Source organism: Gossypium arboreum, chromosome 1 (genome assembly GCF_025698485.1).
Source record: "Gossypium arboreum isolate Shixiya-1 chromosome 1, ASM2569848v2, whole genome shotgun sequence".
Taxonomy (NCBI): Eukaryota; Viridiplantae; Streptophyta; class Magnoliopsida; order Malvales; family Malvaceae; genus Gossypium; species Gossypium arboreum.
This window is the reverse complement of record NC_069070.1, coordinates 50,402,859-50,416,370: the sequence shown is the minus strand read 5'-3', so window position 1 is coordinate 50,416,370 and position 13,512 is coordinate 50,402,859.

Below are 13,512 nucleotides of genomic sequence, written 5' to 3'. Positions count from 1 at the left end.
GTTTGGAAGAGATCTAGAAGGAGATTTGGCTAAGTTTGCATCAAGACTAAGGTATGTATGAGGTTGTGTTAGGAGTTTCATGCATGTTTTGGTTGCTAACTTGATGTGCATGTTAGCCATGGCTCAAATCTTTGTTAAGCCATGGAAATGGTATTTGGCCAAAGTTGTTATGGTGATAAAGCCATTGCATGCTAAGTGTGAAGCTTGATGATGATGCATGCAATGATGGATTGTCTACTCTTGAGTAAGATTTTGAGCTTTCTTTTGTTTTATCATGATTGAAGTTGAAAAGGAGCATGATTGTCATATTCGCCATGATGCATTCATGAGCATGGTTCATGCTTCTTGCATGTTAGTTAAAATTTGTGTTTTGGATGGCTATGGACACCTTGAAATTCGCCATGCTCATATATGTATATATATGTTTGCACATGATGTTTTGGTTATGAAGGAAGTGATGAATAAGTTTGTTTGACGAAGAAGATGTTGAAGAATAATTGTGAAATTGCAAGCACAAATCGGCCTAGCACACATATAAGTGCTTGATGCTATATTATAAGTTTTGAGTCACAATATGAAAAGCATTAACTAGTAAAATGCATGCTGTTTTGTGAGGTATTAAGTGCATAATTGGCCTCAACATGTACATGAATATTCGGCCTTGGGTAGCCTATTGAAGGCCTTAGCATTTCCTTGATGCTCAAATAAATTGTATTGAATTGCTTGATGTAGTATAAAATGTGCATGACCATTGTGTATTCAAGTTAAAGAGTGGCCATATGACCATTTAAATTCCTTGTCATATTCGCCATAAGCTAGCACAATGAGGTTTTAATAAATTGAATTTGTTTGAATTAGCTCAAGAGCTAAGAGGTCCACAATTGGACAAGGGGAAGGAAAAAGTGATCGAATAGCCGTAAAAGCCGTTCGACAACATCCGAGGTAAGTCCTCAAGAAGTGACCTTACTTGAATTATGTGAGATGAAATATGGATGTGTATGATTATTGATTATGTGTGTATGAGTATTTGAATTCCACCGGGCTAAGTCCCGGCGAATATGCTAATGATTATAATTGTGTTTGAGCCTTAGTAAGGAAAATGAAATATGTATGTCCAATGATTATTGATGTATGTGTGCATGAGAAATTGAATGATATCCGGGCTAAGCCCAAGACAATTATGCTGAAAATTATATCCGGTTAAGACCAAGGCAATTGTGCTAGTAGCTATATCCGGGCTAAGACCGAAGGCATTCGTGCAAGTTGTTAAATCCGGGCTAAGACCAAGGCATTTGTGCAAATCGTGATATCCGGGTTAAGTCCGTGAGGCCTTGGTGCGGGTTATCATAACCGGGCTATGTCCCAAGGCGATTGAACGAGTAGCGGCGTCCGGTTAAACTCGAAGGTATGTGATTTGAAAATTATAAGCTTGCTGGAAAATTTCAGCTAATGCACTTGTGAAATTTCCCAATGACAAGGTAAGTGCGGTGTGTGCTTTAGCGCTAGGAGTAAGAGCGTATGAATATCCGCTCCTATGATGGAGCGAGTTATCGGCCTTAATGAAGCCGTTATTTGTGTATGAACATAAGTGTTGGGATGGTGAAGTAAGCACGATTATGTGAATGTGCATTAATGAAATGATGCATTTGGTTATGTGAATGTATTGCTTTAATTAGAGTTGATTATATTCCTTGAGACTTACTAAGCATAAAAATGCTTACCCGTTGCTTTGGCTCTCGGTTTTCTAGATTTCGCTCAAGCAATCGGATTTGGGATTGTTGAAGTCGAAGTCATCCACACTATCAAGCCTCCATTTTGGTATAAATTATTGGTTGAACTTGAGATGGCATGTATAGGACTACCTCATGTTTGTTAAATATGTTGTAATGTAAGTATGTACGGCCATGCTAAAATGGCTCAAAAAGGAAGCATGAACTTAGACTAATTGTGGTTTGTATATATATATATTTGGTGTCATGATGTGGCTATGGCTTGGAAATAGGAATGTTGGTCATATGATCAGCCATTGGTATGGTTAAAATGATCATATATGAACCTATGTATGGCAAGACTAGTTGATTCATGGAGACTACCAAATAGGTAAGCCCTACCTTAAAACAGATGCTGCCAGCTGCAGTGGCGTGAATGTGAAAAATCACCAAAATTCATAGGAATGGAATTAAATAGTGAATAAGCTATGTAAATGAACCTTGATGAGTCTATTTTCTTATGGAAGAAACGAAATGGTCATAGGAGTTACAGGTTAAGAGATATTAAAGCTATTGTGAGACAGGGCCAGAATGGTTTCTGGGTTCCCTGTCGCAACTTTAAAAATTCACTATAAATTATCCAAAAGAATTAGGAGACATACCTTATATGTACAGATTCCATTTTGAGTCTAGTTTCATTAGAAACAAACGGCACCAGCATTAAAGCCCTGCACAGAGAGATATTCAAGTTATACCGCACGAAGGTCAGAGCAGTCGATCCCTGTAACATGGGTGACTTTAACTAATAAACTGTACCAATTGGCCCGACCAAAATTCTAGAAATAAACCCATGGATGGATATATGAGTCTAAATTCAGGAAAATTTACGAAACCAGTTTCCGAGTTTTGAAACTCGAGATATGATTTTAAGGCGACAGTGACGCAGTTTTTCCAGCCTGACTGGAAATGTCCAATGGATGGGCAAAACAAGTGAACTTAGCTTGCTAACCCTCGTGTCCGACACGGCGATGGTCTCGGGTTCGGGTGTTACAATTTTATTGGTATCGAGCCGGTTTAGTCGATTCTAGGACTACCGTGATGTGTTTGGGGTCTAGCTATACATGCCATTAAATGATGAATCGATAGTGTGGTGATTTCGACAATTTGACTTTGTGTTTGTTATTAGAATGGATCCGATCCCAACCGAAGCGATAGCTGATGGTGTGAGAGTGTGGCGCTGCTCGCACAAGGGACAGTACCGACGGACTCTCAACCTATGGCCAGCAATCCGAATGATGAGGCTAGGCAAGCCTTTTATAGTGTGATGAACGAATGGTTTAATCAATACATTCGAACTAACACTACTGTTCCACAACCTCCATTCCCGACAAATGCAACCCCAAGACCCACAATACCTCCGTGGATCGACCAAATAAGGTCAAGTAAGCCCCGATCGATAGGATTCAAAACATGGGGCCACTGAATTTAAGGCTACGGATGATGATGATGCCGAAGCGAGCTGAATTTTGGTTGGATAACACTATCCGGTGCTCGATGAGCTATCCTGACACCGATGAGTGTTTAAAGTGTACCATCTCCTTGCTACGTGAGTCCGCCTACTATTGGTGGAGTACTCGACTTCGTGGTGCCTAGAGAGCAAGTGACTTGGGAATTCTTTCAAACCGAGTTCAAAAAAGTATATTAGTCGAGATTCATCGACCAAAAGCGAAGGAATTTCTTGATCTTAAGCAAGGTTCTATGTCCGTTATCGACTACGAACGAAAGTTTGTGAGGCTTAGCCAGACGCGAGAATGCATTTCGTCCGAAGCTATTATGTGTAAACGCCGAGGATGGGCTGAATGATGATATAAGGATGTTCGTTGGCATTCTCGAGATACGAGAGTTCGTAGTACTTGTTGAGCGAGCTTGTAAAGCCAAAGAGCTTAGAAAGGAGAAACAAAAAGTTGATGTGGGAACCGGAGAATTCCGAAAGAGGTCCTCGGGAAAGTCTCTTCAACAGGCATCGAAGAGATTTCGAGATGATGTGAGCCGGTCTAGAGGCGTTTCGGGCTTTTCTAGACGAGGACGCGATCGACCCCGTGACCACACGAGTCACCTCGATCGCCGGTGGTGGAAATGATCGCCGAGAGAGGCGGAGTGCCCACATTGTGGCAAATGGCATTCGGGAGCTGTTGGTTTCGTGATCGCTCCGCTATAAGTGTGGATCGGCCGACCACTTTATGAAGGATTGCCCGAGGATGCATGAATGTAATGTAAGTCGAGTGCAAACCCGGTGCTACCATTGCTCGAGGTAGGCCACCTAGAAATATGGGCAATGTCGATGGCGGTCGAGAGGATCTAGAGATGCTACCATCGATTTGAGGCTCGTGCTCTGCTAGGACTTATGCCATCGCGCACGCCGAGGATGCTGCCTCTCCGGATGTTATTACCGTACTTTCACTCTTTTCAATACAAATGTGATTGCTTTGATTGACCCCGGTTCTACTCATTCATATATATGAAACCTTAGCATCCAAAGAAGACTTTGCCCATTGAGTCTCATCGAGTTTGTAATTCGGTGTCAAACCCCTTGGGTCATTACGTGCTTGTCAACAAAGTGTGCAAGAAAAGTCCCTAGTGTTCCGAGGTTCTTGTTTTCCGCGGACTTGATGCTTTTGCCGTTCGATGAGTTCGATGTTATTCTTGGTTTGGATTGGTTGACCATGCACGATGCGGTTGTAAATTGCAAGAGCAAGACTATCGATTTGAGGAGCGCGAATAACAAGATAATACGGGTTGAGTCTACGGACTTAAAGGAGTTGCCACCGTAATATCGTGATGTTGGCCTAGAAATATGTAAGAAAAGGGTGCGGCGTACCTTGCGTCGTGCTTTCGATGACAAGGAATCGAAAAGAAACCCGAATCTGTGCCGTGGTTTGTGAATACCGAATGTTTTCCCGAAGAATTGCCGCTTACCACTGTTCGGAAGTAGAATTTGGCATCGAATTGGTACCGGTACCACTCCAATTTCGATAGCTCTGTGTCGTATGGCATTAACGGAGTTAAAAGAATTGAAGGTCCAATTGCAAGAATTAACGGATAGAGGTTTCGCCGACCGAGTTTTTCTCCATGGGCGCACCGGTATTGTTTGTGAAAAGAAGGACGGAAGCATGAGGTTTTGCATCGACTATCGTCAACTCAATAAAGTGACGATAAAGAATAAATATCTGTTGCCACGAATTGACGATTTGTTTGATCAATTAAAGGGAGCCTTGGTGTTTTCAAAGATAGATTTGAGGTCGGGTACTATCGGTTGAGGGTCCGAGAATCGGACATACCCAAAACCGCTTTTAGAGCGAGGTACGGTCACTCTGAATTCTTGGTGATGTCGTTTGGGCTCACTAATGCCTCTGCGGTGTTTATGGATTTAATGAATAGAATTTTCAGGCCATACTTGGATCGGTTCGTAGTTGTATTTATCGATGACATTTAGGTCAATTCGAGAGATGAAACCGAACACCGAGGCTAGTGTTGCAAATCTTACGAGATAAGCGATTATCGCAAAGTTTGGTAAATGTGAATTTTGGTGAAAGAGGTTAGCTTTTTTTTGGGGCACGTGGTGTCCGTGATCGGTGTCGAGGATGGACTGAACAAAATTTCGCCATAGTCAATTGGAAACCTCAGGAATGTTACCGAATTTAGGAGCTTTTGGGGCTTGCGGATACTATCGACGATTTGTGAAAGGTTTTTCGATGATAGCTGCGCCGATGACGAAACTACTCCAAAAGATGTTGAGTTCGAGTGGTCGGAACGCTTGTCAAGAAAGTTTCGATCGACTAAAAACTTGTTTAACCGAGGCCCCAATGCTAAGTACAAATGAGTCCGGTAAAGAGTTTGTCATATCTGATGGCGCATCCTTGCTTGGGTTAGGTTGTGTGTTGATGCAAGAAGGTCGAGTTGTGGCTTTCGCGTCGAGACAACTAAAGCCGCATAAGAGAAACTATCCGACCCATGACCTTGAACTAGCAGCCCATAATGTTCGCCTTGAAGATATGGCGGCATTACTTGTTTGGAGAAAGGTGTCATATTTATTCGGACCACAAGAGTCTAAAATATTTGATGACTCGGAAAGATTTAAACCTGCGACAAAGGCGTTGGCTTGAGTTGTTGAAAGACTATGAACTCATCATTGATTATCACCCGGAAAGGCCAACGCGGTGGTGATGCTTTAAGTCGCAAAGGCACCGTGCGCTTTGAGAGCGATGGATGCTCATTTATCCGTTTCACCCGAGGAGGTGCTAGTAGTCGAATTAGAGGCCAAACCGTTATTGATTCATCAAATACTTGAATCTCGAAGGTCGACGCTGAATTGGTCGCTAAGCGAGCGAATGTGTTTCGGATGAAGAATCGAATTTCAGATTGACGACAATGACCGCTTGACGTTCAAGGGTCGATTATGTATTCCAAGGAATTGAACTTGTTTGATGATTTTGAGCGAGGCTCACGATGAGTCGAATGTCAATCCACCCGGTAGTACTAAAATGTACAATGACACAAACGCCAATTTTGGTGGCTCGGTATGAAATGAGACATTTCGAATTTGTTTCAAGGTGTACGATATGTCAACAAGTGAAAGCGGAACATCAAGTGCCATCGGGATTACTTGACCAATCATGATACGAATAGAAATGGGATCGAGTGACAATGGATTTTATATCCGGATTACCGGTGTCGGCAAGTAAGAAAGATGCGATTTGGGTCATTGTTGATAGATCGACCAAGTCGCTCATTTTATCCTGTCATACGGATTTTTCGCTCGATAAATTGGCGAAATTATCGTCTCCCAAATTATTCGATTGCATGGGGTGCCTATTTCTATCGTGTCGGATAGAGACCCAAGATTACATCGCTATTTTGGAAGAAATTGCAAGAGGCTTTGGGTACCAAGTTGCATTTCAAGACCGCCTTTCACCCCCAAACCAAGGGTCAATCCGGCGGATAATTCAGATACTTGAGGATATGTTAAGATGTTGCGTCCTCGAGTTTAGTGGTTCATGGGAGCGGTATTTGCCGTTGATTGAATTCGCTTACAACAACAGCTTTCAATCAAGTATTAAGATGGCACCCTACGAGGCCTTGTACGATCGTAAATGCCGTACACCATTGTTTTGGACCGAGCTTGGTGAAAGTAAGATTTTCGGGTGGATTTGATTAGAGATGCTGAATGAAAGTGAAAGTAATCCGTGAAAGTCTCAAGATAGCCTCCGATCGTCGAGAAGTCGTCTGCGAACTGAAGCGTAAGGATATCGAGTATCGGTGGGTGATAAAGTGTTTCTCAAGGTATCGCCTTGGAAAAAGATACTCGATTCACCGTAAGGGCAAGTTGAGCCCGAGGTTCATTGGGCCATCTGAGATATCCGGCGAGTCGATCCAATGGCATATCGTTTGATTTTGCCCCCTGAACTCGAAAAGGTTCACGATGTCTTTCACGTTTCGATGCTTCGACGCTATAGATCCGATCCATCGCACGTGATTAGTCCATCAGAAATTGAAATTCAAGCTAATATGAGTTATGAGGAAGAACCGATTCGTATCCTATCACGAGAAGTGAAAGAGTTATAAAACAAGCGGGTTCCGCTAGTAAAAGTGTTATGGCTCAAGCACGGGATAAAAGATGCTACTTGGGAGACCGAGAACTCTATGAAAGAGCGATATCCAAACCTATTTACCGGTAAGATTTTCGGGGACGAAAATTTCTTAAGTGGGGGAGAGTTGTGACAGCCCAAAATTGACCCTAGTCGGAAGGTGGTCTCGGGACCACAAAACCGAGGCATAAAAATAATTAAAAATTTATTTTGATGCCTATAACATGTGTGTGCTCATGTATGACATTTTATGATGATTGATTTAGTGTTATAAGGGTGAATTCCACAAGAAAGGACTTAGTAATGAACTTTGAAAGTATGATAGGGAAATGTGTGATGACTAATTAAAGCATGCATGCAAAATAATGGACTTGCATGTCAAATTCCCCTTTTATAGGTGGTGGCGGCCATGACAAGGAGGATGGGCTAAACATGTCATGAAACATGTTTTGTTGGTGCATTAGGGTGAAATAATAAACAAAGGTGTATGGGTGATAAAAAATGAAAAAAATGTGTGTGAGTGTGGTAATCCCCCATTGCCGTGAGTTGTAGAGAAGGAAAGAAAAATTTTTTCATCCTTTCTTTGAGCCAAAACTAAGGAAGAAGGAGGATTTTTGCTTCATGCTTGGTTTGGAAGAGATCTAGAAGGAGATTTGGCTAAGTTTGCATCAAGACTAAGGTATGTATGAGGTTGTGTTAGGAGTTTCATGCATGTTTTGGTTGCTAACTTGATGTGCATGTTAGCCATGGCTCAAATCTTTGTTAAGCCATGGAAATGGTATTTGGCCAAAGTTGTTATGGTGATAAAGCCATTGCATGCTAAGTGTGAAGCTTGATGATGATGCATGCAATGATGGATTGTCTACTCTTGAGTAAGATTTTGAGCTTTCTTTTGTTTTATCATGATTGAAGTTGAAAAGGAGCATGATTGTCATATTCGCCATGATGCATTCATGAGCATGGTTCATGCTTCTTGCATGTTAGTTAAAATTTGTGTTTTGGATGGCTATGGACACCTTGAAATTCGCCATGCTCATATATGTATATATATGTTTGCACATGATGTTTTGGTTATGAAGGAAGTGATGAATAAGTTTGTTTGACGAAGAAGATGTTGAAGAATAATTGTGAAATTGCAAGCACAAATCGGCCTAGCACACATATAAGTGCTTGATGCTATATTATAAGTTTTGAGCCACAATATGAAAAGCATTAACTAGTAAAATGCATGCTGTTTTTGTGAGGTATTAAGTGCATAATTGGCCTCAACATGTACATGAATATTCGGCCTTGGGTAGCCTATTGAAGGCCTTAGCATTTCCTTGATGCTCAAATAAATTGTATTGAATTGCTTGATGTAGTATAAAATGTGCATGACCATTGTGTATTCAAGTTAAAGAGTGGCCATATGACCATTTAAATTCCTTGTCATATTCGCCATAAGCTAGCACAATGAGGTTTTAATAAATTGAATTTGTTTGAATTAGCTCAAGAGCTAAGAGGTCCACAATTGGACAAGGGGAAGGAAAAAGTGATCGAATAGCCGTAAAAGCCGTTCGACAACATCCGAGGTAAGTCCTCAAGAAGTGACCTTACTTGAATTATGTGAGATGAAATATGGATGTGTATGATTATTGATTATGTGTGTATGAGTATTTGAATTCCACCGGGCTAAGTCCCGGCGAATATGCTAATGATTATAATTGTGTTTGAGCCTTAGTAAGGAAAATGAAATATGTATGTCCAATGATTATTGATGTATGTGTGCATGAGAAATTGAATGATATCCGGCTAAGCCCCAAGACAATTATGCTGAAAATTATATCCGGGTTAAGACCAAGGCAATTGTGCTAGTAGCTATATCCGGCTAAGACCGAAGGCATTCGTGCAAGTTGTTAAATCGGGCTAAGACCAAGGCATTTGTGCAAATCGTGATATCCGGGTTAAGTCCGTAGGCCTTGGTGCGGGTTATCATAACCGGGCTATGTCCCGAAGGCGATTGAACGAGTAGCGACGTCCGGTTAAACTCCGAAGGTATGTGATTTGAAAATTATAAGCTTGCTGGAAAATTTCAGCTAATGCACTTGTGAAATTTCCCAATGACAAGGTAAGTGCGGTGTGTGCTTTGCGCGCTAGGAGTAAGAGCGTATGAATATCCGCTCCTATGATGGAGCGAGTTATCGGCCTTAATGAAGCCGTTATTTGTGTATGAACATAAGTGTTGGGATGGTGAAGTAAATGCGATTATGTGAATGTGCATTAATGAAATGATGCATTTGGTTATGTGAATGTATTGCTTTAATTAGAGTTGATTATATTCCTTGAGACTTACTAAGCATAAAAATGCTTACCCCGTTGCTTTGGCTCTCAGTTTTCTAGATTTCGCTCGAAGCAATCGGATTTGGGATTGTTGAAGTCAAGTCATCCACACTATCAAGCCTCCATTTTGGTATAAATTATTGGTTGAACTTGAGATGGCATGTATAGGACTACCTCATGTTTGTTAAATATGTTGTAATGTAAGTATGTACGGCCATGCGAAAATGGCTCGAAAAAGGAAGCATGAACTTAGACTAATTGTGGTTTGTATATATATATATTTGGTGTCATGATGTGGCTATGGCTTGGAAATAGGAATGTTGGTCATATGATCAGCCATTGGTATGGTTAAAATGATCATATATGAACCTATGTATGGCAAGACTAGTTGATTCATGGAGACTACCAAATAGGTAAGCCCTACCTTAAAAACAGATGCTGCCAGCTGCAGTGGCGTGAATGTGAAAAATCACCAAAATTCATAGGAATGGAATTAAATAGTGAATAAGCTATGTAAATGAACCTTGATGAGTCTATTTTCTTATGGAAGAAACGAAATGGTCATAGGAGTTACAGGTTAAGAGATATTAAAGCTATTGTGAGACAGGGCCAGAATGGTTTCTGGGTTCCCTGTCGCAACTTTAAAAATTCACTATAAATTATCCAAAAAGAATTAGGAGACATACCTTATATGTACAGATTCCATTTTGAGTCTAGTTTCATTAGAAACAAACGGCACCAGCATTAAAGCCCTGCACAGAGAGATATTCAAGTTATACCGCACGAAGGTCAGAGCAGTCGATCCCTGTAACATGGGTGACTTTAACTAATAAACTGTACCAATTGGCCCGACCAAAAATTCTAGAAATAAACCCATGGATGGATATATGAGTCTAAATTCAGGGAAAATTTACGAAACCAGTTTCCGAGTTTTGAAACTCGAGATATGATTTTTAAGGCGACAGTGACGCAGTTTTTCCAGCCTGACTGGAAATGTCCAATGGATGGGCAAAACAAGTGAACTTAGCTTGCTAACCCCTCGTGTCCGACACCGGCGATGGTCTCGGGTTCGGGGTGTTACAATCTGTTTGATCAATTAAAGGGGTCTATAGTGTTTTTAAAGACAAACTTGAGATCAGGCCATTATCAGTTGCGAGTTAAAGACTCCGATGTGCCAAAGACTACTTTCTAAACGAGATAGTACCTGGATCGGTCTATGGTTTATTTTCATAGATGACATTTTGATTTACTCTTGTGATGAAACCGAGCATGCCGAACATCTGAGACTTGTGTTACGACATTACGAAATAAACAGTTGTATTTAAAGTTCAATAAATGTGATTTCTGGTTACACGAAATTAGTTTTCTGGGCCATGCTGTAACAATATCGGGTATTTGGGTTGGTCCAAGTAGAATTTTAGTTATACTTGATTCAAAACCTCCGAGAAATGTTTTCGAAGTCTGAAGTTTTCTGGAACATGCAACCCCAATGACAAAAATTTTACGGAAAGATATTAAGTTTGAGTGGACAGAAAAGTGTCAGAAAAGATTCGATCAGTGAAAGCCCTTTTAACTGAAGCTCCAGTACTAGTTTAGCCAAAATTGGATTTGTGATGCTCAGAAAGTGGATGGCGATTTGTTAGCGAAATGAGCCCATCGTAATTCGAACATGGTTTTAGAATTTAGAGTTGATATTGAGGGTTGTTGGAGGTTCAGAAACCGATTATGTGTCCTAAGAAATTCAGAGTTGATTAAGATGATTTTGAAAGAAGCTTACAGCAGTCGGTTATCTGTTCACCGGATAGTATGAAAATGTTTAGTTTGTCAGCAAGTAAAAGCCGAGCATCAAGTACCTACTGAATTGTTACAGTTGATTACGACATTTGAATGGAAATGGGACTGAGTTACGATGGATTTTATATCTGATTTACCATTAACATCGAGTAAGAAACACATAATGAAAGAATATGACCTGAATCTATTCATCGGTAAGATTTTCAGGGACAAAAATCCCTAAGGGGGGAGAGTTATAATAGCCTGATTTAGACCCTAATCGAAACGGTGGTTTCGAGACCACGAATTCCAGTCCAAAAAATATTTAAAAATTATTTTCTGTGTTTATTTTGTGTAAATTTATATTTGTGAAATTTTCGTGATTTAATTTCGTCGTTTGAGTGTCCGATTAAATAAAAGGACTTAATCGCGTAAATTAAAAAATTGGGTAGTTTAATCTATAAGGGCCAAAATGCTATTGGCTTTTAAAATGGAAGCCTTGATGTTGTAATTAGCCCATATATTATTAAGTGGACGGCAATAGGTTATATTATAAGGTTTTGATATATATTAAATAAGTTTACTTTAATAAATTAATATTATAAACTATTATAATATAATATATATCATAAAAGTAAAAAAAGAATCCAAAATCATATTATGTTCTTTGACCGAAACCAAAATAAGAAAGAAAAAAAAGAAAAGAAAACCTAGTTAGGCCATTCTCAAGCTCGATCAAGGTACGTGCTTAGCTCGGTTTTTGATAATTTATACGTTTTTGAGATCGTTACTTAGTAATCTTTAAGACCCATGCTTTAATTTTTGATTTTGATGAATATTTTGAGTTGTGCCATTGTTGAGAGCTTGTGATTTTTGTTGTTTGATGATGAAATATGAAAGATATGGTTTAGATTAACATATTTTGTATTGGAGTTTTTGATGATTTTGAGTAATTAGGACTAAATCGCAAAAATAATAATTTGAGGGACTAAAATGTAAAATAGATGAAAAATATGGGCTTGTATGAACACTAGGAGTATTCAGCCAAACATGGGTATCTTGAAATTTTGAATATTTTGTGTTTTGTGCAATAGGGACTAAATTGTAAAAAGTGTAAATGTTAGGGGTAAAATGATAATTTGCCCATTTATGTGTTTTTGGACTAAATTGAATGAAAATATATTTGAGTGAGCTTAATTTGAATATGTTTGGATCAAGAATCAAAGAAATAAGATTTGGATCGGGGGAAAACGAAAGTCGTCGACTGGCTGTCCCTTCCGTTTTATATCGTCTGAGGTAAGTTTATAAGTAAATAAAAGTTGTTAAATTTCAATATATGTGATTAATAGATAGTTATATTTATTAAAAGTAAATTACAATTCGATATTGAAAATGGAAATAATCTATGTTTGATAATAAGTGATGAATAAGTTTAGAATTAAAGGTGATGACATGAATTATATATGTTAAAATGTTGGTTGTTTGTATATTAAATTACAAGTCTATATTCGGCTAAATGAAATATGTAAGTGACATTTAAATGTGAAACATGGTTAAATGTGTATATATATGTATTCGATTATTTAATGATAATGTGATTTTGGTTATGAACGATAATTTTGCTAATGAACTTATGTACAATTTGGTCGATTTTAAAGTTAATACCTGGAAGTATATGTGGCATCGATATGTGACTCCGATATATATGAGCGAGTAAGTCGATGTTTAATATGTTGGCATCGATATGTAACTCCGATATATATGTGCGAGTAAGTCCACGTTTAATAAGTTGGCATCGATATTTGACTCCAATATATGTGTGCGAGTAAAACCACGTTTAATATGTTTGCATCGATATGTGACTCCGATATATGTGTGCGAGTAAGACCACGTTTAATACGTTGGCATCGATATATGACTCCGATATATGTGTACAAGTAAGACCCTGTCTGGGGCAGTGGCATTGATATGTGATTACATGTAAGACCATGTCTGGGACGTTGGAAATATACAGCATATGTGATTATACGAGTGTCCTATCCAATTCCGAATGGTTCAACAGGCAA